The 26,630-nt window shown below is 38.6% G+C and overlaps 1 protein-coding gene across 5 annotated transcripts in view; it reads right to left on the bottom strand.

Moving 5' to 3' along the window:
• LOC147235684 (multiple epidermal growth factor-like domains protein 11) overlaps positions 1 to 24,444 on the bottom strand; it is a 158,432-nt gene extending 133,988 nt beyond the window's left edge. For all 5 annotated transcript variants that reach the window (XR_015105925.1, XM_086143851.1, XM_086143852.1 and 2 more), the window contains exon 1: positions 24,237 to 24,444. The gene's annotated coding sequence lies outside the window, so the exon portion shown is untranslated. The remainder of the gene's footprint in view (positions 1 to 24,236) is intronic.
• Positions 24,445 to 26,630: the final 2,186 nt, after the last annotated feature.

Genomic DNA, 26,630 nt, shown 5'->3' with positions numbered 1-26,630 from the left:
TGCATCTGACCATTTAGATCTGTTGTGCAGACCAATACAGTTCATGGTGGCGCAGTGGTTAATGCAACCACTTCACAGCATGAATGGCAATGGTTCAATACCCACAAGGGGTCTTCTCTCTGTAGAGGTTGCGTGTGTCCCCATGTCTGCGTGGGTTTCCTCTGGGTTTTCCTCCAACAGTCCAAAAACATGCATGAGGATAATTTGATTTAATTGAAATATTACCCAGATGTCTGAATGAGACTGAATGGTTGTCTGTCTCTACATGTGGCCCTGGGATCGACTGGCGACTGGTCCATGTTTTACCCTTACTCTTGCCCAATAGTAGCTGGGATGGACTTCAGCATCTCTGGAATCCTAAGTGCAGGAAAAGCAGTAGATAATGGATGAATCCTCTGGAAATTATAATATACATGGAGGGAGACATCCATTGGGAACTTTCTTTAATATCCTCATAAGAAATCATGCAAAGTGCCATGTCACAATATAACCAATTCACTAAATTATTGCACGGCTTTTGGCAATATTGATCAGGTGTTATAGAAAAGGGCAAGTTATCGTGCCATTACAATAGCGATCGTACATCTGGCAACACAGTCTCCCACACATATCCAAGCTCTGTCTCCTTGCCAGGGAGGAGGTGATATGGCTCACTGCCAGTCTGATGACAACTGAAGTCGCTAAACAACAGAGTAAGTGTCTCTTACAGACGCCTCCATCTACTAGCATCAAACAGAGCCCTGAAACCTGTCTTGGCACTTGTAGTCAGAGGGTTTCAGCTCCCTCACAAGTCGTGTCTGCAAACTAACTTGGAACTCAAAAGAAAGCCCAGCTTCTTTTTTTGCATTCGTATGCTTGGGAAAGAGCGAAAGTTTCTCTCATTACATCATCTCAGTATGATCGTATTATGTTGTTCGGTATGATCAGTGACCTGCAATTGTTAGTTTTGCAAAATGGCATTATTAGGTCAGCCCATCATGATGTCCCCGTGTTTTAAGACTGTCTCTTTTTTTACTCGGTATTTGATAGGCTTTAATAATCATGATATTCCTGCATATTTTCAGAAATGTATTCAAATATTTTCTGTGAGTGTTTTTTCTCACTCCAAGGGTTGACAGACCGCACGTTTTTATATCTAATGATCATAAAACCCTTGAGGGAAACGTAATTAATATTTTGGGTTCAATATGTAAACTCTGATCTGACAGAAAAGCAGTTTCAGTATCAAATTAAAAAGTATTATCTACATTTGTTTATCTAAAACGTAACTCCAAAAATAGACAAACTGTCCAAAAGTGTCTCCAAAATTAAAACGTCACAGTTGATCGAAATGCTACTCTCCACCTACCTGCAATTTATATTCATATGCTGAATGATGTGACACATTCATCCTCAAACACAAACTGGTGGAAACTGTTTGTGCTTGAGTTTGTGTGCTCTCTCTTCACTCAAAATGGGTAAAGGGGAGAATCAAGCAGAAAACTAGGAGGAGATTGCTAAAAAACGTCTTGGATGAATTCTGCTGGTCCTACTAACATCATATAATTTGTCCCTGCCAGATTAGCAACTCCTCCTCTCTGAAAAAGGAGGGGAAACAGGGCATGTGGGAGATTACAGTGGAAATACACACTGATCCGTGTATAATTAAAAGGAAATTGTTATTAAAAAGAAAAAAAACAGGTTTTTATTAATGAACCCAATATCTGATCTCTGCTTGGTAAATAAAAGTGGAAAACTAATGTACTTTTGTTTAATATAAAAACATGACAGGTGTTTTTATCTACTTTTCAAGCCATAAGTCATATGTCCTGTAGCTTAATGCGCTTTTCAACACCATCATCACCTACTTTTGGCACCAACTGTCTTCCTTTCTAACTTGTGTGGAAGTTTTGTACATAAAATATCTTATTATCTTAGCCAAATATTTAGGGATTAAAAAGCAAACACACTTTATACGTGTCCTCATAGACAGTTTCACTGCTGATTATTTTAACAGATTCTCGTCTAACCATCTATTTTTTAATGCAGACAGCAAATGAACTAAAAATCATGTGATGATGGCAGAGGCTCGATTGGAGTATTTTTCTAATAAGGAGCCACTTTTTAAAATTTAATTCTAGGCAGAACTTTTTACAGCCAAATAATTTCCAAAAGTTCCTGTATCAGTAAAGAAGGCCAAGTATTATAATGGAATCACAATGACAGCTATTTCATGATTTTCACCAATACACTCTAAAAAGTTAAAAGCATGTAATTTAACAATAATTACTAAATTTCATGACAATTGAAAAAATACACACACACATTACATTTAATCCGTCTGCTCTGGTAGACAATGATACCACTGGCAAAATATACAGGGTCGCAAGTGATCTAGTCCAGAGGTCAGCAGCATTGTCTGACAGCCCTCGTTTCAAACATCTGGACAATAAATTTGGCAATGAAAAATAACAAAGTTTGCTTGCAAGGCCCTCGGAGAGTGGTCTTACTCTGAGCAATAACAAAAGAGCAATCATTCCCTGAATCAGGTTTTAACAGACTCCTGGTTTTGAGCAAGCAACAAAGGACTCTTTCCTGAAATGTTCTATTCTTTTTTGGCTCTTTCACAACAAATCCAGACTGTAATAAAAGAAATAATGATGCCACAAAGGATTTAGACTGAAGATGTAAGGTAATAACTGCAGTTGGTCATGTTGTATATTTATATCAAATATTTTGTTACATTACTTCCTTTTTTTTTGTTTCTGATTATAGTTATTAATTATTATTTAATAGCTAATTATTAATTATTTTCCTGATACTGTCAAGCTAGGTATAAGCAAGCAAATTAGATATAAACTGTCAAATCTAGTCTTTTCTTCCATTTCGTAGCCTTATCCATGCTCCTTTCTTAATAAAATATTCTTGAATAAGGTGGCAATACTTTATTCTTGATTGTGTCGAGTAATTTTCCTGGAGGAATCAGGAATTCAAATTACATTTTTGTCACACAAGAAACAATCTTTCCTCCTTCACAACTGGGACTTTTAAACTACCTTTTAAAATGTGATTGTGCTTTAGAAAAGGAAACCAGGAGTGCAGTCTGAACTTTAAAGTTAGGGTTCAGAAACTAAAAAGGTGCTTATAATAGTCAAATAATATTTAGATTTTATGCCATTTGAGGAATACCTGGTTATTCACGTTTTTCTTTCAGCTGCCTGTGATTTAACACAAAATAATCATCACATGTGCTTTGCAATAAATGGAGGGGCAGCGTTGCACAGGAGGTAGAGTAATCGTCTTTGGAACCAACAATTCCTGGTTTGATTCCCAGCTCCTCCTAGTGTTTCGAAGTGTTGTTGAGCAAGACACTTAACCTCTGACCCCCTGGCACGGGTGGACGGCAGACTACTACTGGTCATGGTTCATCCATGATGGGTTAATTGCAGAGAACGAATTTCCCCACGAGGGATTCATAAAGGATAAATTATTATTATTAATACTATTATTAAATGGAACCATGTAATCTAAATCTAGACGGTGGTTGAAGTGAATCAGAGGAGTCCTGAAATAAATGTTCAAGTTAAAACATGTTCTTTTAGTTGCAACATGTGGAAGGTCAATCTGTTGTCATCTTATAAACAAAGAAATCTGTTTCTTTCAAGTTCAGTAACACTGGCACTTCATAAAAGATCCACATGATACAAACAGTTTTCACAATTACAGGACAGACAATGAGAGTTTAAAATGGCATTTAAAGTAGTTATAGAGTCTTCACCCATTGTTCTATTTTGATTTCAAGTTTTGAGGGCTGCACCTACTTCAGCTTGGAGTCAAACTAAGGCTATTTGTATGTAAAAAAAAGATCAAAAACAACATTTAGAGCATTTACGAAAATAGACAGTTACACTGTTACATTGGTGTTCTCTTTTGATGACTCCCAACAATTCAGTATGGTAGCAATTTTAAAGAAAATCAAGCCCAGAATCACATGTAAATGTTAAATAGTCTCACTTATATAGTGCTTTTACACACACACACACACACACACACACACACACACACACACACACACACACACACACACACAAGGCATTCGGGAGCAACTAGGGGTTCAGTGTCTCGACCAAGGACACTTTGGTATGCAAACAGGAGGAACCTGAAATCAAACCAGCAACCTTCCATTTGGAGGAATGCCTGTTCTACTAACTGAGCCCTAGGCGTCCCCCTGTTATACACAAATTTGGCTACTCAGGCAACTCAAACAGAATAAGGATGAGCATATTTCTTTCTTCCTCTTGGAACAAGGAAAAAAACATGTTCAAGCTGTGATACTTGCATGAAACATTGAGAGGATGTGTTTATCTGAAACTGTACTGTGGTGATACAGCATCCTGCCATGTAGCTGGACATCCTGAACATCCTTGAGATAATTCACTGAGCTGAATCCATCAGCAGGACAGTTAAATTGTCAAAATGATTTCAAAAAAACCTAAATGTGTTGATATTACCCAACCTTTCTTTTTTTAATATCCCTGGCTGTATTTTTGACAAGCAAATAAATTTTCCCTAGAATGTAACTAATGTTTTTTATTTATTAAATGCCCCCCATCCCTTCCTCCAACAACTATAAATTATACACAGTGTGTTTCTTGAAAGAGCAAACTGAATGTGTTGCTTGGATAACATAGTGATTATCATTTTTAATCAATGACTGTAATGACATTTAATTAATCATGAATTAAGTTATCATCTACTAACTAACAGTTTGGCCAGAATACTAGTTTTCACAAAACAATAATAACAGAAATCTAACTATGTACATCCGTGTCTTTTTGTATTAGTTTTTCCTAGCTGGATCTTGCACACATCTGCCACCAGTCCTCTCAGGGTTCTGTCAGTACCAGAATACACTGAGTCTGAGCCATTGGTAAAGGTCATGAATAAATCGTGTTTGCCTCACATTTGTGCATTGAGGTGTCCTCCAGTTTAGCTTCTACTGTCATTTATAATAGGTTTATTTCACTAAAATAATTTTGTCTCCATCAGTTGAAATGTTAAAATGACGATTTTATAAGTCTGCTGACGTTAGTACGATCAAGATTGAACGACAACATATTAATAAATGAAGATCTGCAGTGCGGATTGTTGTTGTTTTCCCTAAAGACAACAAATGTAAAACTAAACTTTTAAAGGAAGAGCTGGAAAACTGGATTAATGTCCTCAGTGGCTAAATCCAAGTATCAAGACCTTTAAATCTCCATTTAAATATGGTTAAAGCTTGAGCTTCAAATATATCTTTTTCTCCTCATCCCTGCTTGTCCCACCAAGTTGGCCCTCATCAGAGCTCTGGAGGCAGGATTAGGGATGGTAGACATTGCCTTCTTCATGGCTAAAGAGTTCCACAACTCACATTAAATGTTGCATTGCACCTGGATGCGAAATGTATGGCTGTTTTTGAAAAGCGTCATGAAGAATTTCTCTTACTGAATAACTTGCGTGAAGTGAAATGGCATTATAATTTGAAAGTTTGATCACACATGCAGGGTAAATGAAGAAATCACAAACACAACGTGTTAAAAATACTGGATATTATCAACTGAAAGTAGGGGATCTCAAACACGAGTAAACCCAGAGTGGCTAAATTCACTCTGAGGGAAAATCAGACTTTTAAATAACCTGGGATTTTTTTATCATGAGGGACTGCGGTTTTTCGGTGAAACCCATGCCTCTCACTCAGCTATAGTCTCTGTGCTTAGGGGTAATAATACAGTCCTGTTCCTGTTAGTTGCCACAGAAATTTGTTACAAAGACCAGTGGTTTGTTCAGTTTAACTTGCTGAAAATCGTAACCACTTTCACATGACTGTGCGTTTTTAGGTGAGGCACTCGGTTCTGTTTGCAGATGGAGCTTTTAATTTATCTGTGTCTAGCGCAGAGGGGGAGGTCTCAGAGGACGCATTATTGTAAACTACAGGTGCTGTAATGACAATTGATTTTTATTCTTAAACATTGTCTTAAATCAATGTCCGCCAGGGTTCCTCAGAAGAGGAAGGACTGTTTAGTCATAGTCTAATGAGTTTTCTCTAACATCTCTAGTAATAAACGGTCACCAGCTGATGTATGCTCAGGTTTATCTACTGCTTATCCCAGTCAGGGTCACTGGGGATGCTGGAGCAATGAACTACTTGGACAACTTGCTGGAACTTTGTATTACCAGTTGCCAGCCAATCACAGGGCCGCATAAACAGACAACACTCTCATTTGCACATCTGGCCAATTCCCCCCATTGATCTGCTGCATGTATTTGGACTAACAAAACAGAGAACCCAGAGGAAACCCATGCAGACATGGGGAGAAAATGCAAACTTCCACACAGAAAGATTTCATATCAGAATCAAGCTAGGGTCCTTCAAGCTGGGAGGCTGATGCTCCAACCACTGCACCACCATGCCACCTGGATCAGCTCATCATCCAAATAAATTGCTGATCAAAACTAAAAATTATACATACTGATTTAAATTAGCCAAAATGGAAAAATATTGTGGAGTGTTAGTGATTGGCTGCCTGGACTTTGCAGCCGGAGCTCTGGCCGTCAGATGAAGTCGCGAAGGTATCAATTGCTCCTCGTGATGTGAAGCATTAAGACTCAAAACCAGCATGTGGTCATCCCCTTGAGGGTGGGATGATTTGCCGCTGTAATCACCTTTGTCAAGAACGCAGGAGCTTTCAAAGTTGCAGGAGGGCCTCCCGGGGGGGCTCGAAAAAGTAAGACGGGAGGTCAGTGAATACATTTTGAACTGATGAATCACTAGCTGTGATTCACAGCTAGTTTTTTGATTGTTGACAAAATGCACGGTTAAAAGTAACTTTGAACATACTCCTCTGCTCACGTAGGATGTGATTTAAGAATAGCAGAAACTGAGTATAGAAAGGACATCATTCAAAATCGAAAAAAATAAATGTTATTTGATTAAAGATATACTTAAGAAATAAAGTTTTTTTGTGTATATAACTGTTTTATCTAAATTGCCCGGCAACCTAATACTGATAAATGGCTTATGATGACTGACCAAACAACCAAAAATTTTGCTGACTAATATCCACATAAAATGAGGAGGTGACTGGATCCCTAAATGTTATGCCAAACTTAAAAAAAAACCCGAACAAGGAGGTTTCAGGGTCACAGTTCACTCAAAACAATATTCTCCTCCAGGTAAAACAGTTCAGTATGCAGGGACGCCCATGGGAAGTTGCTCCTTGCAACTCCTGAGAACATCTCTACATTTTTCACAGGAAATGAAGATGCAATGAAGCTGTCAGAGCAAGATCAGACATTTCTAGTCTGTTTCTCCTGGATGTAAACATGATTACTCGTGGGCTGCTGGTGGAAAATAAGCTGTACCTCCTGTAGAGGCACCTTTCAAAAGGAGTTTTACTTTAAGTTTTAGATTTAACTAACTTAATCCACATGAGTAGGGATGCCTAGATTGTTTGATGATGATTTGAGTATGATGCCCATCCCCAAATCTGTTCAACAATGAGAGTGTTCAGTAGTGACTGTTTATATTTTATTCTATCCATCCATCTTCTGATGCTCATCCTGCACAGAGGGTTGCAGGCGCCTATCACCAGGCCACATATATGTGGCGCTGATACAAACAATCATTCACTCACTCATTCAGGAAAATTTTCCCAATTGCATGTTTTTTGGAGGAAACCAGAGAACGCAGGGAGAACATCCAAACACCTCACAGGAAGGTCCCTTGTTGGAATCAAACCAGCATACTTTATGCCATGAGGGCAAAGCGCTAACCACTGCGCCACCCACTATTACAGTCTAGTTTCTAATAAACTAATCAACACATAAACTCCCCCCCTGCTTCAGATCCATTAGAGAAAGGTCTGCTTAGTCATATGGGGTCAGTAAGTGATTACACAACACTTTGCATTTTAGGATTTGCTTGTTAGAAGACTATTTAAGGTTTATCCCCTAGGTTCACACATTTGCTTTAATGCATTCACTCAATTGAGGTGATATAAGACACATGGCATGTCCTTCAGCACATTGCCTTCTAAATGACATTGTGAACTTATGGCAACATACTTGGGTTCTGACTTCTTTTTTACTGTGAAGTTGCCCCCAGTGAAAGGCGATGGGCAGCTGTGGGCATATTGATTGCTCCCCGACTCAGCGCCCGTACATTGGGGTTCAACCCGATGGACAAGAGTGTAGCCTCCCCAATAACAGTGCAGCCCCCCCCCCCCAGAACTGAAACCGAGCGGTGTTTTGTTATTGGACTTCTGTCCAATGCTGTGCAAAAATGCACCTTGGGCCACAGTTCTCTAATCAACCTTGTGGTCATGTCATCGGACTTCGGGTCGCATTTCCTCTTCAAGTGAAGAGAGGGGTGGAGCGGTCAATTGATCACCACCTGGTGGTGAGCTGGCTCCAATGGTCGTGGAGAATGCCAGTCACACATCTACCAAACATCTGTTGAGTCATAGGACGCTTAAACTCTGTTTTCTGGAGAGTAATGACGGAAAACAACTGTGCTCTATGCTATGGAGATGTTTTACAATGCTAACAGTATCTGATAAAAATCAAACACACAGGCTTTATGCCGCATTGGCACAAGAAAAGTGAAGCAGCAATGCCATTCCTTTTGTTCTTTATTAATGTTGACATTGGTATCTTCACCTAATTGGTTACAACATTCTGCAAAAATTCTGCTGAAACAACAGTGCTGCTCGTTTTTACAATTATTTCAACTGTCACCATATTTTATTTGGCTCACCACAAACATACATATCTTGTGTTTAGGTTAGCTGAGGCTAAGAGGGTTCACATAAAGGTTTGACCCTCTGGGGCAATTTGGTTGGGTTAATTGGGCAGCAATGGCAAACAACACAGTAATAATACCTATAAGGGAACAAGTGATGCAGTCAATTGGTGTAAAGTGATTTCGCACCAAATGGAAATATTCAACAGCAGATAATTCTGTTGAAGGCTCTTGCATGCTGATATGAGACTTAATAAAGTCAATTTTCCCTTGCTGAAAACTCAGCAAGACCAATGACATTCTTTATTTTTTTAATTCCCTTCTACAACTCATAGTAAGCATGCTTTGTGAAAATTAATGTCAAACTTACTCACCAATATCATGAAAACCACATAAACAAGTTAAGAGAAGTAGTATGGATATTCTCAAGCTACACAATTTTAAGCATATTGACTCATTATATTGATTACTAAAAATAGTTTGCTTGTTACATTCTATTGCAGATGTGAGTAATCGAGTTCGGAGCTTGGTCAGTTATTTTTTTCTAATACACAGCTGGTGGCGTCTACCATAAAAAAGGCTAATTTAAAATACATTTTAATTTGGACTTGGTGTAGACTATTACGGAACATCATGTGGTAACTGAGTAAAGCACCAACTCATTCTGTGAAAGTATGAAGGACAATCCAAGGCAAAAACAATCACACTCATCTACCTTTCTGTGGGGGCTTGCAAAGCATTAAGGAACACAGATTGGTGAACATTCAACTTACAACAGAGGGTCTGATTAGAGCAATGAACTGATTAGAGCAAGGTTTATCTGGTAGATTTAATAAAACACACTATAATAACAATAACCATAATAGAAGAGCCTACATGGATTGGCCCAGTGTATGCCAGAAATACTTTCTTGCATCATTAAAGGCTCCTCTTGACCTTATTTACAATTTTTGTAGAGTGAATGATTTAAAATCTTTTCAATTTCTGAGTGTATAACTGTTTCTTCATCATGGACTGGAGCTTAACTCATTCTGAGAATTATTCAACAAGCTTTGAGTCCCAAATTATTTACATCTTTCCAATGGCTCTGACACTAATGTAAGAGTTATGTTTTATTCTTTCAAATTATTATTTCTATTTCCAAACTGTGCAGAATTGAGAAAAACAAAACATATAACTTTTTGCAAAAATTGCTTCTCAAATGTAAAAAAAATACATTTTAAATGATCATAAATTAGCTTTATATACACTTCAATAGTTCTTTTTCAAATATAATGTTTACCTTTAATGCTTGAGTCCCATTAATCCCACAAACAATGAGTAATCAAACATGCAAAATTATTAATAGATACATTAAAATTCAAAGGACTCATGGGATTAATCAAGCTGTTCAAATTAACTGAAAAGTCTTGGAAGAAAATTGAACAGGTAAAGAGAGGGAAAACATTTTTTTATCTCCTATTGGACATTTTCTGATGCAAAGACGTTTCCGCCAGTGATTTGACAGAATTCGTAAAAAACTGGCAACTGACAATCAACGGACGGTGACATTGCATCAGCAAATCTTCTCTCTGGAAGGACATCATCCATTATTTTGAAATATAGCTGGATTCTGTGCCGTTGGTTTCTCTTGTTCAGTCTAAACTCTGTTTGGAAACTAAAGCAATATGTGCGACAGCCAGTGAGAAAATAATTTGGTGGGCCAGATATTGCTGCCCAGTGGCATCCTATTACAAACCATCACTGTATCGTATTCATAACTCTCTGTGGGGAATGAGTCTAGACTGACTTTGAGAGACCATGGTGTAATAAGTCAAAGCATCACAAAAACAGCTAGTTGTGAATTATGAGTCAGCGATTATCTTTGACTTGTCAAATTGCATTGTTCTGGATTTTATTGGAACAGTTTAAGAGTTTCCTGCATCTAAGTTAATTAAACTCATATATGACGCAAAGACAGACGCCTTTCTTGAGCCTTTACATGAACTGAATGGTGGAGTTGTGAAATACTTCTGATAGGATACAAAGAAAATCCCAAAAAACATACCATAATAGGCAACACCATTAAAAGCACACCAAAGCTTTATCTCATTTAATTTAATTTCATGTTCTGAGACAGCACTTAACATATTTTGCAAATGATTGTATGACTGGAATTCCTTTGTTTTCAGTTCAAGACTTGGCAGTAACTCAGACAGTAACAATGCTAGGTATTTAAAACATCAAATAAAATGATTTCAATTGAAGGAAAAAAGAAAAAAAATGTAAGTTAAAAACTAATTTCTAAATGTACTTATATTCTTTAATTGAGAAAATAATTCAAAAATGTTCAGGTCTCATGTAGGAAGGCACTACCTTTTTAAAAGCTTATTGTTATTATATTTATCCGAACTCATGGGGTTAGAAATCCTGACAGCTCTCTCAACACACCTGCCCAGAGTTGTACTTAGTTTCTCCTCTGATGATGGTCCAAACCACCGTACCAACTGACAGGCAGTCAGAGAGGTTAGAACAAGAGGCTGTGGTTTTGTAGTGGAATTCCCCCAGGTAAGCTGGTAGACATGAGGAAATATATCAGAACTATTTGTGAAAAATCACACACAGCCCTCCAAACAATGGCACAACTGTTTAATGATTGACTTACTACAGAAATAGGAGGGCGCTTTGGTTTAATAACACCATAAATAATTTTGCACTTTGCACCCGTATGCATGTGTGTGTGTTCTTGCACTTGTAAGAACAGTGAGGTGACCACATTTTCAAAACAAAGAAGACATTTTTGGAAAGTGTTGATATGTTCCTGAACACCTGGGGGTTACATTTTCAAAATTGGGTTTTATATTCATCATTGGGTTGGTCAATTAATTTCTAACTCGTCGAGGGGGAGTCCTTGCGGTTCCACTGCTCTGCTGTTATTTCAGTAAGTTCTCTCTGTTTTAATCCGAATAGCCTGAAAAGGGTCATTAGTTGCATTGCATTTCTATTTAACATAAAAAAACATGTCAACTTATCATCAGGAACATAGTGATTTAATGTCAGAAAAAGTCAATGATAAAAAGGCATTAATCTAATTTGAGAATGACAAAAAATTGTGTGATAAACAAAATCAGATCAGAAATCTATATCCACAACAACTTTGAATGCAAAAGAAAATCACGCTGACTTTATTTTCTAACTTTGGACCAGCAAGATAATCAACAGAGGCTTTCATCAGTATCTGAACGGACAGTTTGATGATAATATCACAACCACACTTTACCCAAACTCTAAACATCACCTGTGTGCATCTGTGAATCAAGTTCATAAAAATGATTAAAAAACTGATTAGACTTGAGATAAAAATGTAGGCTGTAATCCATTACAGTGTCCGGCTGCAGCAGCCAATTCACTATGAAGGGTCAGGATTTAGCTCGACTTTCAGTACGATTTGCAGATTTTAAAATTCATGTTGAAAAACATAATTCCTTATCAATTATGTTGGGGCACTAAATGCAGTTATGCGGTGTATCTGATTTTATCTATCCATTTTGCAAAACAGTTCAGTGGTTATCTAAAATATATAATATATTATAATATATATATTATTTTTCATCATAGCTGTTGATATTGAATGACTTCTGTTTCAATTATCTTAAATCCTTGAAATATTAAGGAAGTGTCTGTTCCAACAACTTCTTCACAAGATTTAACATTATCCAAAAGGTGCAAATTACTTTTTAACTTCAGTCGAAATATCTTAATCCTTCAATAAATCCCAGGAAAATATTTAATGCTAAGAGGGGGAAATCACTGACCTCCTTATTTAAAAGGCAATTGCATACATGTATCCAATTCAACAAGTATTTCAAACCCACTGAGGACTGTCAGTCAGAATTAGTATGTTGCTGGCACCCTTCTGTTAACATTAAAGCAAAAGAAAGCAACATTCATCTCTGAGCTTCCTTTAGATATTCACATTTGAATTCACATCATAGCAAATGCAACGTTCCTGATGTGCAGCAGCACATAGGCATCCGTGCTTTTCTTCATTACAAGACTGAAGGTCATCATTATGAAAATGCTTTGGCAGATTCTCAGGTGAAACGGGGTGCAGGAAGTCTTTGGGTTTAGGAAAGGACATGTTGATGGTGAGGGCTCTGTTGGGAAAACATTCTGAAGAACCCAGCTACTCAGCACTTTCTCATATTTCCTGTCCAAACGTAGGTCTTGTTCGATTGTTCATGAGAAATATTTATTGCCCACTCTGATCCCATCCATGGGTGGGGCTGTGCAGTTGGCAGCCCCAGGCTTCCAGACATTGAGGAGCCCTGAGGTCTGTGTGCCAATGTCAATTACAAGGTAAAATTGGATCAGTTATACATTTGAATGCACAATTTCATATCAAATTATAACTAGAATAGAAAGGGGCAAAAAGATGGGTAATTTCTGTTTAGTTAACTATGAATATCTGTCTTTTCGATGCAGCCAGAATCAAAATCCCAAGCATATTATCCGAACAGAATTCTGGTACAGGGACATTCTGCATACTTGCCTGCCCATTTATCATAAAGACCAGTAAAGGAATTAATTTGGAAAGAACCCATTAAGTTTTTGAACAGCTCCACACATTTTACCCCAGGATACTCAAGGACTTCCTGCAGAACATAACTCTATAAAAACATCTCAAATATTAGCAGTGAACCGCAAAGCAAAATAAAAAAAATCACAATCACTAGTAGGCATCATTTGTTGCACTAGCAACGACCAGTCACATTTACCGGTAAGTGGGACTTGTCATGCATACAGGTAAAGAGTCTTGTGTCTAACAGCTGTAGTTTGAATCTCTACCTGAGTGTCAAAATTGGCTTAAAGATTAATTGGAAAACCAGGTCAATCAAGTTGGTACTGCTACAGTCAATACTAATTGAAATCGTTCAGTTGCTGATTAATTTTGCAATATCTTTTACTAAACTAAATTGGCAAAGGCTGGGGAAGTATTACAATTTATTCTAGTACATGTTCTGCTTTTACTTCCTCATGAAAATGTTTTTAACTTCATTTTCACCCACTTGCAGCAGAAGTAGAGGTCACAGAAATTGGTTTTAGGGAGGGGCCTACTCAGATACCCCATCGGGACCGAGTAGGGGCCGTCAGTGTGTTTTAAGAAGTCTGAACCCCAATCAATACGCAAGTCAAATCATGTTTTGGATTGTCTGACTGCTGAAACATCTGCAGGCAGGACACAGTGCATTTTGTTGAGTTTAGTGGGCAGTTGTCACAGCGAGGTCAGTAACAAGACCCGCAGACACCCTCCGCAGACTGTTGATTGCCAGAGAAAGAGGAAGATCATTTTACAATGAGGATGTCTTGCTGCGCTCTGCTGGACTTAGCATAATCCACCATAAAGCTTCCAGCTCTGGGAGTCTTCTCTGAGGTAGGCTGTCGAAGCTGGTAAACTAAGTCGACAGCTCAATCTAGATGCCAAGTCAGAGGAGAAAAAGTAACTCGGTGTGGAAATTTGAGATCCAGCAAGCAACTTCTTTAATCTGACTTAGATTTCTTCAGAGGACACTAACAATTCCTCCTCACCAAAAGACAGCAGAAAGATGTTTTTTTTTTTTTTTTCTCATTTGCCCTACAGAGTCAGTGTGTTTCTTCTGCTAAAACTTTGGTTCATGACAAGAAATCTTATCTTTTCTCTTTCACATTTTATCACAACAGTGTGATATGCCACACAAGTCCAATATGAGTTCTGTGCTGGTTTGTTTGGATCAGACCAGAAATAGGTTTTCAGTAGACAACACGTGAATTCCTGGAATTGCCAGAGCAAACTGTCCATATGAATTTGTTTTACCTCCCTTAGTTCATTTTTGATATCCAAAAGGAAACACTCCTCCAGGCTCAGTTGGGTGGCCCTCTCATCGGCACACATGACAGAACACGGACAGCTTGAAAGTGTAAATAGACAACTTAATATCTATATTTTCCTTTCCATATGCCAACAAAATCATCTTTCGTCTCAACAAAAGATGTAAGTGTTATTTTGCCTTCGTTCTTTTTTTATATAAAGTAAATATACCATCCTGGCTGTGTGAAACCAATGCAACGGTAAATTTGGAAAAAGTTTTTTACTTTGACAGAAGCAGCGGTTTCATGTTTGCAAAAATGTATCAGTAGCACTGGCCATTATCGTTTATCATGACCAATTCTGGTATCAACTGATCAATTCTTGTATCAAATCAGCCTGACATCAGATAACTTGTAATTCTTTCATTGACACTCTGTTTGGAAAATAGGTATAAATGAGAGAGGGATATTTAGGTGGATCTCTAAAATTAAATAAAACTTGAGCTCAGCAGATTTTTCTGGTTGCCAGGATTTTTTCACCACCATGGAAGTCTGATGATGTTCTTATTGACTTTGCATTCAGGCAGGTTTGTTTATCTACACTCTCTGGAGGAGAGGTTTTAGGGTTCTTAATGTACTCTTGTGATGTCAATTTGGCTTCAGTAAATCATTCGCGTTGACATAGTTTTGGTGGCAGTGTTACAAATACGCTGAAAAATGAGGTCAGTAGAACTGTATGCAAACTACTGATATCATCAAGTGAGAAATAAACACATCATCATTGAATACAGTTAATTCTACAAAAGCATCGATCAGTTCCATTATTACAACAGCAAATCATAAAAATTTGCAATTTTTGTCCATTACTTGTTTAAAGTCCAGGCGCGTTGTTTATGCACAGCACAGCACTCTGTCTTGGAGTAAGTGCATCCATCACCCGCTTGTACCACAATTAGCAGAAGGATGTTTGACTATTGCGCCTCTCAGCAAAAACTTCTTATTAAATTCAGTTCGGCAAAAAAGAGGTGAGTCTTCACCCCAACAAGGCCAGCTGGAAATCCATACCTGTGTCCATAGAAGGAACTACCTGATGATGTTGTCCGAATAGACAATAGAAGACAATACACAACTTTCAAATAATCAGTGATATAATGCCACAGTTATGACATGTAAATTTTGTTTTGTCCTAGTCAACAAATGTCTAAAACACAAAGCAAATGTGTCACAACAGGCCCTAAAACCTTGACAGCCAATCAAATCCTTCATTGGACTATGTGACATCTGTAACCGCTGAGGACACCGCCTGGGTTCGTGTATAATGTATTTCAAATTCATTTGCCCTGAGGAAAGCTTTCATGATGTTTTGTAACGGTCAGCTCCATCACCCTCCTTCCTGTCCATTCCCAAAGTACCCACCAGGCAAAGCCACTTTAAAGTCTTTCAAGTTGCTTTTTTAACCCCCCACCTCCACCCCCTTGCTTTTCTCCCGTATTTGCCTGTCTTTGTTGCAGGATGAATAAGATGCTGAAAGCCGACGGGCTGCCGGCCTTAATGGTCTCCACATTTTCCCTTGACTTCATGAGCTATTTGACGAGCTATTTATGCACAACTGATGTTTTGCCATTGCCTCGAAACAAAGGGACATGGCTCAAACATCTCCACAAGGTCTCCGTAAAATTCAGTGACCACCTAATTATCCTCTGTCATAAATTGATGCTGCAATTGCTTTGGTTACGGAAGCTCTCAGACTGACACGGCAACAAACTATTTGTCTTTGCAGGAATCACCAGTTTAGATTACCTAAGCACGTGTCAGGCTACATATGAATAGTGACAATAGATGTCATGCATTTTTGTCCAGCCCAAGCTTACGAACAGAAGTATATGCAGTAATCATCTCCAAAAAAAATTCTTAAACTTCATGAGTACATGTTCCTTACACTTGGATACCTCTTATCAAGCTTAATGTACTGCGCATGAAGCTGCATTAAAGGTTGTGAAACAACTTACCATGCAGAGGCAGCTAATCTGCAGCAGTCAGAGCCAAATGTAACATTTCCTTGAGAAACAGCAGCCGGTGTCTAACATTTATCAACACTGATTACACCCATTGATCTGACGTGGCACGGAGATTCCCAGTCGAATGGGTTCAGCAGACTGGAAACACAGCAGTGGATCACGCTCTATTTGGAGTTTGTGTCTCAGTATGTTGTTATCTGAGGATGTATGTTATCTATATGTGTTAAGTGTAATGCATTCTTGTTTGCTCAGCTAAATGACAGTGTTTCAAAATTTGTCATTTAAACTGCTTCTGCAAGTCCGTATTGAGATTATTTTTAACAATGAAACCTTTTTTTTTAAAAACAATAACAGCTTCAGTGAGTATACACTGCAATAAGTTCTGAATTCTCAATACATTCTTAAAAGTGCAACCTTTCTGTTCTAGGTTTTATAATATTTGTTCATTTTACTAATATTTTGATGACAAGGGGGATCTTGTATGCTCTGTAATATTATATTGATGTCTTCATTCTCGATATATTTAGGAAAAAACTCGTGCTAAGACGTGATTACTCTCACAGGGGTTCCCAATTTTGTGCTAGTCGACTTAATATTCCTTCAGAACGCAACGCTACGGTTGTGTTTTACACCAAAGGTTGTGAGGAGCATTAATTACATATTAGCCATAATTGATAGATGCCTACAAAGCACTATTAATAATCATAGTAATTAAAGTAAAAGAGAATAATACTTCTGCATTCTGTCAAGTCAAATACCAGATTTATCCAATTCCTCAACTTAGCCATTGAAACCAACAGCTCATGACCAAACGTAAATTTGGAGTCACTCTTTTAACATTACTCCAGACACAAAACCAATCTGCCTTTCTTACTCATGCACAATCTTATTCTCAATTAAGAAAGACCCCAAGGTACTTGAGGCCGTTCACACGGGGTTCCAGCATTTTCTAGTAGAGTACTTAACTTCTGAATTGGTGCATTGGTGCATCACAACTGCCTCATGCTTACTGTAACTTACAAACCACCAAGTGCCACTATGGTCAGGAGATGGTGCTGATTAGAGAACCCCATCAATCACAAAATCCATGAGGCAACAATTGCATTCCCTGGGGAGGTCTTAACAGGTCCACCTGAATCCAAAGAGACCTGACACTGGAGCCTCTGATTCACATTTTAAATGGCACATCAAATTTGGGCTGTTTTTTAGCCCATTTTATTGCCCCGGGTTGCAGGTCTGCTTTCCATTATTTGCAGAATCCGCATGGATCCAGACAGCTGGTCATGAAGTGCTGCTTTTATTTGTGTGTGTGTGTGTGTGTGTGTGTGTGTGTGCGCACACGCATGCGTTACACTAAGTAAGGTTTATGTGGACTCCACATCTCACAACCATGTTCAGGCTAAACCTTGCAGGGTTCTGCATTGGTTCCAGTTTACAAATAATAAATGTAGTGCATTTATTATTTGGAGTTACCTTTGCATTAACACCAACGCATCATCAAGTATTTTTAAATCTGATTTTAATATCTGTGATACGCTTCTGTGCCTTATGTCATTACTTCGACAAACAAACAGGCAGACAGACAGACAGAAAGTTTTGTTTGTAGGGTTTTTGTCTCATATTGACTGTAACATTGTTTATTTATTCAGCCATAACTTAAATATGTGGAATTTCAAGGATTTTAATGCTGGGACTTGAGTCAAGTATTTTTTTCAGAACTAATATGTCAGCATGTCAGACATGTATTAAATAATAAACCCCATAAATATTCCTTAATCCATTTATTTATTATCTTCATTATCTATGTCACTTATTCTTCACCAGGTTGTTGGGGGGCTTGAGTCTCCCCAGCTGTCACTGAGCAGGATGCAGAGTTCACCATGAACCCGTCGCCAGTCAATCACAGGGCCACATATAGATGTTGTGTCATTCACATATCTGTACAATTTAATGAACCAACTGCTTGTTTTTGAATATTTATATTCTTCCCCTAATGTATATCTTCATCTAATTATTTGACAGGAACCCTTGCTTTACCTTAACTTATCACGAAGCATCTGTCTGCCAGTGATCATCATTTATTGCCACCAAGTTTGTTCACAGCAATTAAGTTCTCAGGTAAGGGGTGATATAAAGTAAGGCTGAAATGTTGCTCCTCAGAGTAAAACTGCCCTCAGCCTTCAATATGTCACTGAATTGGATTGACAGAATGATGCCCTATTGCCACAGAAAGCCCAGAGGGACAGGTCACTGTCCACTGCAGTGTGTACAGTAAGTCTGCACCAGGTCAGCAATGTACAGCTTTGTTTGGCGGGAGCAGCCAACTCTTTGGCACAAGCATCTGGCAGACACTTACTACTGCTGGCACCTTGCTTTAAAACTCAGCCTGTTACTCTTCAAGCAATGATTATCATTAAACAATTTTCAATTTATTAAACAACTTACAATTTCTTTAACCAGTGCAGCAGTGAGGTGGGAGAAATCATTAAGATGGGACTGAGCACAACTCAAGCATGGCGTACTGCTGAATATATAAACGTAAATAATATTCATTCATTATTTATAACATTTATCCTTTACTCAGGGTTGCGGGGGGGCGGAGCATATCCCCTCTGTCATTGGGCAAGAGTTGGGGTATTGATCCCAGTGCCATTTACAGTGGGGTAAAAAAAGTATTTAGTCAGTCACCAATTGTGCAACGTCTCCCCTCTTAAAAAGATGATAGAGGCCTGTAATTTTCATCATAGGTACACTTCACTTATGAGTGACAGAATGTGAAAAAAAAAATCCTGAAAATCACATTATCTGATTTTTAAAGAATTTATTTGCAAATTATGGTGGAAAATAAGACTTTGGTAACCTACAAAAAAGCAGGGTTTCTGTCTCTCACAAACCTGGAACTTCTTCTTTAAGAGGCTCCTCTGTCCTCCATACGTTACCTTTATTACTGACGTCTGTTTGAACTGGTTATCAGTAGAAAAGACACCCGTCCACAACCTCAGACAGTCTCACTCTAAACTCCACTACGGCTAAGACCAAAGAGCTGTAAAAGGACACCAGAAACAAAACTGTAGACCTGCACCAGGCTGGGAAAACTGAATCTGCAATGGGTAAGCAGCTTGGTGTGAAGAAATCAACTGTGGGAGCAATTATTAGAAAACGGAAGACACACAAGACCAGTGATAATCTCCCTCGATCTGTGGCTCCACACAAGATCTCACCCCGTAGGGTCATGGTCTTGATCACAAGAATGGTAAGCAAAAATCCCAGAACTACACGGATGGACTTAGTGAATGACCTGCAGAAAGCTGGGACCAAAGTAACAAAGGCTACCATCAGTAACACACTACGCCACCAAGGAGTCAAATCCTGCAGTGCCAGACATGTCCAGGCTCATTTGAAATTTGCTAGATGATCCAGAAGAGCATTGGGAGAATGTACTATGGTCAGATGAAATCAAACTAGAACTTTTTGGTAAAAACTTAACTTGTTGTGTTTGAAGGAGAAAGAATGCTGAGTTGCATCCAAATAACACCATACTTACTTTCAAGCATGGGGGTGGAAACATCATGCTTTGGGGCTGTTTTTCTGCAAAGGTGCCAGGACGACTGATTTGTGTAAAGGAAAGGATGAAAAGGGCCATGTATCGTGAGATTTTCAGTGAAAACCTCCTTCCATCAGCAAGGGCAGTGAAGATGAATCGTGGCTGGGTCTTTCAGCATGACAATGATCCCAAACACACTGCCTGGGCAACGAAGGAGTGGCTATGTAAGAAGTATCTCAAGGTCCTGGAGTGGCCTAGTCAGTCTTCAGATCTCAACCCCATAGAAATTCTTTCGAGGGAGTTGAAAATCCGTGTTGCCCAGCGACAGCCCCAAAACATAACTGCTCTAGAGGAGATCTGCATGGAGGAATGGACCAAAATACCAGCAACAGTGTGTGGAAACCTTGTGAAGACTTACAGAAAACATTGGACCTTTGTCATTGCAAACAAAGGGTATATAAGAAAGAATTGAGATTAACGTTTGTCTTGACCAAATACTTCTTTTCTACCATAATTTGTAAATAAATTCTCTAAAAATCAGACAATGTGTTTTTATGGATTTCTTTTTTTTTTTTTCGCATTCGGTCTCTCAAAGTTGAAGTGTACCTATGATGAAAATTACAGGCCTCTATCCTCTTTTTAAGTGGGAGAACTTGCACAATTGGTGGCTGACTAAATGCTTTTGTACCCGACTGTATATAGACGCACAACCATTCCCTCTCTCATCCACACAAATTTGGCAATTTTAATCTGAAAGAATATACAAACACCACCCAGAAAGGCACCCTGTCGGAATCAAACTGGGGACCTTGTCGCTGTGAGGCGTAAGCACAAACTACTGCCTTCATATATAAATGTTCTTGTTGCAGAATATTTAAATGTTTAATCTTTCATATGGCCTCATTATCTGAAATTGTAGATCCTCATTGTTTTGTTTTTTTTGTAGCACCTACTAAATGTGAAGAATCTAGACTTATGAACTCATAATTCTGAACAAAAAGCGAGACACTTGCTACTCTTCACTATTCTCTCTTTGTCTGGATGCAGGAAAAGTGCAGCATTGCTTAAGTGATACTAAACCAGCCCTAAAAGACCCCCGGACTCACACTGCGATAGAGGGAGGAGTAAAGAAGTGGATATTTGTTTTAGCATCGCATCCTCATATTGACCTGTTTCACTATCACACTGTAATTCAATCCATTTGGTCACAATAAGATTGCAGAAGTCTAGAGGAACTAGACCGTGTTGACCGGGTGACTGTTGCCTCTTAAAGCTGTTGAAATTACTTTCATACGCATGACATTTTTTCATGTTTGAAAAACATGTCAAATGTATCGCCTCTCCTTTTTCAATTCTTATGCCTATGTGTAGGTCTAATATTTTCATCCTATGAATTCGTATATACCCCAACCACTTCATCGCTGTCCATTGAGCCCCTAAGGAATCCCAGCCCCCACCTGGGGAGACACTGTTCATAAGGAAAATCAATGTGAGCGACGGTAAAGATTTTTTGCTTCATGCGTCACTGAGCAGCTTTCATTGAAAAGAATAGAAATCCGTTGTCACTGGACACTGAAACCAGGTCTCGTCCTCGATCTGCACCTGGGGGTGGGGGGTGTGGGGCAACCTTTTGTGGAGCCCACCAGATTCTCCACGCCACTGGTTGCTATTCATTCTTGCACATAGATTCTTTAAATTATTCATGTCAGTATCCTAATTTGAGACAGAAGTAAGTCTGATTGGAAAACTAAAGGGAACTTCTGCAGGATTGTGAAACCACTCCATCATAGCATTAAGAACAGAATTCACAATTGTTAGTTTAAGTGTATTTCTTGTAAACCGCTGTGCATGAAAAGAGCGAAAGTAACATGCTGAGAGGAGTCGAGTGGATAGACCAGGATCATGCTCCCTGCTTCGGCTCATCAACAGCACAATGAAGCACGGAGGAACATAATAGAGCGGTGTACAAGTTACCATTCATTTAAAAACTGATTTGCCACACCTTTCATATTTTACATGCCACTTGATAAAGAGGTACGTCTCCTAGTCAGTATGATGTGTGTTTTTGTTAGTCTAATGATTTGTAATTATTCAAATACTCCTAATCCCCTGATTCATAAAAATAATTAATATCCACAATTACCTAGATATATTATTGTGACAAATTATTCATCCCTATGTGCCAGGCTGTGATTGCATCAATACTTGTATGCTTTTTTTTGAGACAGGTGTTCTCAAATCCCATCTAGTGATCCTGAAATTGAGGTCTCGCCCCTTACCTGGCTCCAACCCCTGCCATTATCTCTATTTACTTATTTATCCCTGTGAATGTGGTCAATCAAAAATCTATTTTCAATGTCGATTTTTATGTGATTTAAATAGAATTCGGCATTATTATATAACAATACAAATTCCAGACCGTACCGGAAAACACGACTAATGACTTTAAAATGTTTCAGAATCAGAATCAGAAAAACTTTATGTTTACAGTTAAACTTCAAAGACCAAAGATAAACCTGGTACAAAAGTCTAATGGCACAATGAGACGATAGTCAATATACCGTATACACCGTATGTACAAAATGCTCTTACATATGGTTAATGCAACATGAATGATTAAAATCACACAAATAACCCCCTTTTAAATTCATATACAAAATAAGCAACAAATTACTTTACAATACACTGAAATGACGATGGCAAAAGGAGTTTGTCTAGAAAGCAGCATGACATACTAAAAATATGAAATCTAGAAATTGTTAACTTTATAATGAAAGTAACTACTGGCAAGATCATTTTGTTTGTTTGTTTTTTTAGAATAACTTGTGTAATTGCCTTAGAAAGCATAAACTCTATCACAATCCTCGAATTTTTGAAACGCTACAATGCGATAAAGCCGATGAGACTGAGCTCCATCGGTTCATTGTGCAGCCTAAGGTGGAGGGCAGCTTTTCATTTGCATTTTTTATTTAAACCTGTTCCATCTTGCAAAGACCCACATGCGATATACACTCCTGACGTACACTGCACACACTACCAGCAGCAGCCCAGCCTCCCAAACATCATTATCTTAAAAAGCAAAACATTTAATTAAAGTAAGAGCTCAGGAGTCATCAAAAGTTGCATTACAGTTATTGCAAGGAAACATTTGTGACAAATGTCTCCCTGACATATTATTGCTCGGCACATTCTCTTGCCAGCTCTCACTCACTCTATTGTTTTCATTCTTTTCTTTTGAAGCTGTCAGATCACTGGCGGTGAATATTTACAATATTCCACTGATCTGATTGGGATGAATTCAATCCTTCCGCTGACCAGACCTTAAACCTCCCCGCACTGAGCAGGATGAGACAGCAGGAACGCAACAGTGTTTTCCAGCGGCTCGGGTCTTTTATTTTTACGCTCAACAGCGCCCCCTAGTGGCAGCGGTGAGTTTCGCGTCCCAATGGCCCTCCCGCTGTGACGCCTCGGGGGAAATCAATGCGAGTATCACATCGGCAATGATCGTCCTGACCCATCTCATTAAAATCAAAAGCAGTTGGACGTCTGACTGGGAAAAAGCCGGGCTCTAGAGCGCTTTCATCGCATCCATGACTTTGTTCCCCCAATGCAGTTTGTTGTGACAGCTGACTCTTTGTCTTTCTTCATTATGGGAAATTACGATCAGCCAAGGTCAACTTAGTGCCAATTAGATGAGGCTTTTGGGGATAAAATACACGCAACATGCAACCATGGAGCTCTGCAAGCCTGGAGCCGCACCGCAAAGGAAGCGGTGCCAACTTGATATAAATAACCAAAAAAAATTAAAAAAAACGCAAAGTACGGGTAACAAAAGACACTTCCAATAGAATGGGATAAAATATTGAGCGCAAACACTGCGAATCATCGCTGCTGATTTTGTAATGCACTATCTTAAAAAAAAAAAAAAAAGTATTTCTTTACTCCAGGTAAATTGACGTTTCGCACATCCAACACAGCATTAAAAGTGACGATGTTAGAAAAAAAATTGCTTTGTTATTTTCTGCAGTGAGTGATTCTGAAATTGACAGAAAATCTGGGGAAATAAGTAAAGCGATGATGTGCTCACCTGCAGCAACGTGGGTCCCGAGGAAAGTTAATTCTCCTGCCTGGATGCAAACAAGGTGCAAGATGCACCGCTGCCGAGCCGGTTTTTGTTGTTATTGTTTTCTTTCTTTTCTAGGATAATCTCTGTAAAAATCGAGCTTGAAACACGGGAAAAAAGTCCTGATCGTCGGCGTTGATGTACTTGAGAACTTGCTCTCTCTCTCTCTCTCTCTCCCCTCGTTGTGGCTCTGCTCAAGCCTCTCTCCGTCCATGCTCGATCAGGCGCAGCCAAAGAGTAACAGCTACAGCGAGATGATAAACCCCACATCACACCCAGACACATCTGTTTATGCTAGAAATGACAAAATTCACATAAAAGTATGAAAAAAAAAGTTAACAAGGGTTTTAAGCAAGCCCACCGTTAATATTCCAATCTGGCATGCAGTTTTGGGAATTCTCTATCTTTTAAGTGACCTAGTTACCATCACAATATTTCTTCTGTTTCAGCTGCTGTACTATGATTATGCTTCATTCAAGTTTCCCTTTTTTTTTTACATTGAAAATACTTTCATATAAGCTTTTTTTGCAGAAGGGCAAACCAGACTTGTTGGTGAAGCTTTGTTTCCCCATTCTTATTCTCTTTTTCCGGAAATTTATTGATCATTCAGTAATTTGCAAGTACACCTCCCAATGTTGTGATGCACATAGTGTCTGAGGACTTTAATGTAAATTCATAGAGGATTTTTTTAGAAATATAATAGCAAACTAAAACATCACTCCAATTCCTATACAGGTTCACACTGCAAGAGACTGTAACCCAAATTCTGAAGGTCCAAGTGTTTCCTCCTATTCAGATTGGACATTTTGAGGGAGGAGGAATCTGTTATTTGCAATAAAAAGATTTGGAAAAAGGAGAAGAAAATAAACAAATCAGATATGCTTCTATAAGAAAATCAGGATCTCCATGGATTACATTGGTACATTGGTCACTGAACTTTTAAATGTTTTTTTTTTTTTTGTGATTTCACATACTGGACATTATTTTAGGAGAGGTGATCAAGGGGCTCATGAAATTTCTGCTTATAATTATTTATTCATTTGTTACTTCATCCTTTGACTATACCGCTGTTCCAAACCAATCCTGGCTTTCAGGGTTTAACTTGAACAGGTCGCCAGTTTATCACAATTTTAGTGAAAATGATGAGGGGAATTATTGTGACTGAGTCTCCTCAAATCTATGAAAGGAACATCTATTGTTTTTTTATCATGATAATGGAACAATTGGTGGATAAAAGTATCTCGATAAATTTTCGGTGAAGTGGACACTCAGTGGCCTAGTTTCTTATACAATGGGGGGGGACCAAAAGTTGACATGACATTGTTTTGACATGAAATGAAACAGGTTTCACCACAGCAGTGTACTGTCCAAAGGATCACTCATTGGTTAATGTGAAATTCCAAGTGTTAAAGATTTTGTCATATTCATTGATTAAGTGACCAAACAACATGCTATTACACGGAGGAATGTATTGTTTGTGCAAAATTGGATCTACAGTTAGGCCCAGAAATATTTGGACAGTGACACAAGTTTTGTTATTTTTGCTGTTTAGGAAAAAATATTCAGAATACAATTATATAATCAATGTGGTCTTATAGTGCAGACTCTCGGCTGTAATTTGAGAGTATTCACATCCAAATTGGAGCAAGGGTTTAGGAATTACAGCTCTTTAATACATAGCCACCTCTTTTTTAAGGGCCCAAACATAATTGTACAATTGGCTCAGAAGGCTGCTGAAAAAATAACAAGGCTGCATGGGCTCTTACCCTCGGTTACTTGTCATTAGTTAAGCAGTTAAAAGTTCTGGAGTTGATTCGAGGTGTGGCGTTTGCATTTGTAAGTTATTGCTGTGAGCACACAACATGTGGTCAAAGGAGCTCTCGATCGAAGTGAAACAGACCATCCTGGGGCTGAAAAAAAGAAGAAATCCATCAGAGAGATAGCAGAAATGTTAGGAGTGGCCAAATCAACAGTTTGGTACATCGTGAGAAAAAAAAATGCTCTGGTGAGCTTGGGAAAGCTCAAAAAGGCCTGGATGTCCGCAGACGACAACAGTGGTGGATGAGTGCAAAATCATTTCCATGGTGATGAAAACCCCCTTCACAAGATCCACTCAAGTGAAGAACACTCTCCAGGTAGTAGGTGTATCAGTATCTAAGTCTACCATCAAGGGAAGACTTCATGAGAGTACATGCAAAGGATTCACCACGAGGTGCAAACCATTAGTCAGCCTCCAAAACAGAAAGGCCAGAATTGACTTTGGCAAAAAACACCTGAAGAAGCCAGCCTAGTTCAGGAACAGCATTCTTTGGACAGATAAGACTAAGATCAACCTGTACCAGAATGATGGGAAGAATT

This window comes from Fistularia commersonii, chromosome 3 (genome assembly GCF_037954325.1).
Source record: "Fistularia commersonii isolate RoL2024-O1a breed Wild chromosome 3, RoL_Fcom_v1.0, whole genome shotgun sequence".
Lineage (NCBI taxonomy): Eukaryota > Metazoa > Chordata > Actinopteri > Syngnathiformes > Fistulariidae > Fistularia > Fistularia commersonii.
The sequence above is the reverse complement of the archived record's forward strand: the minus strand, read 5'-3'. Positions and strand labels throughout refer to the sequence as shown.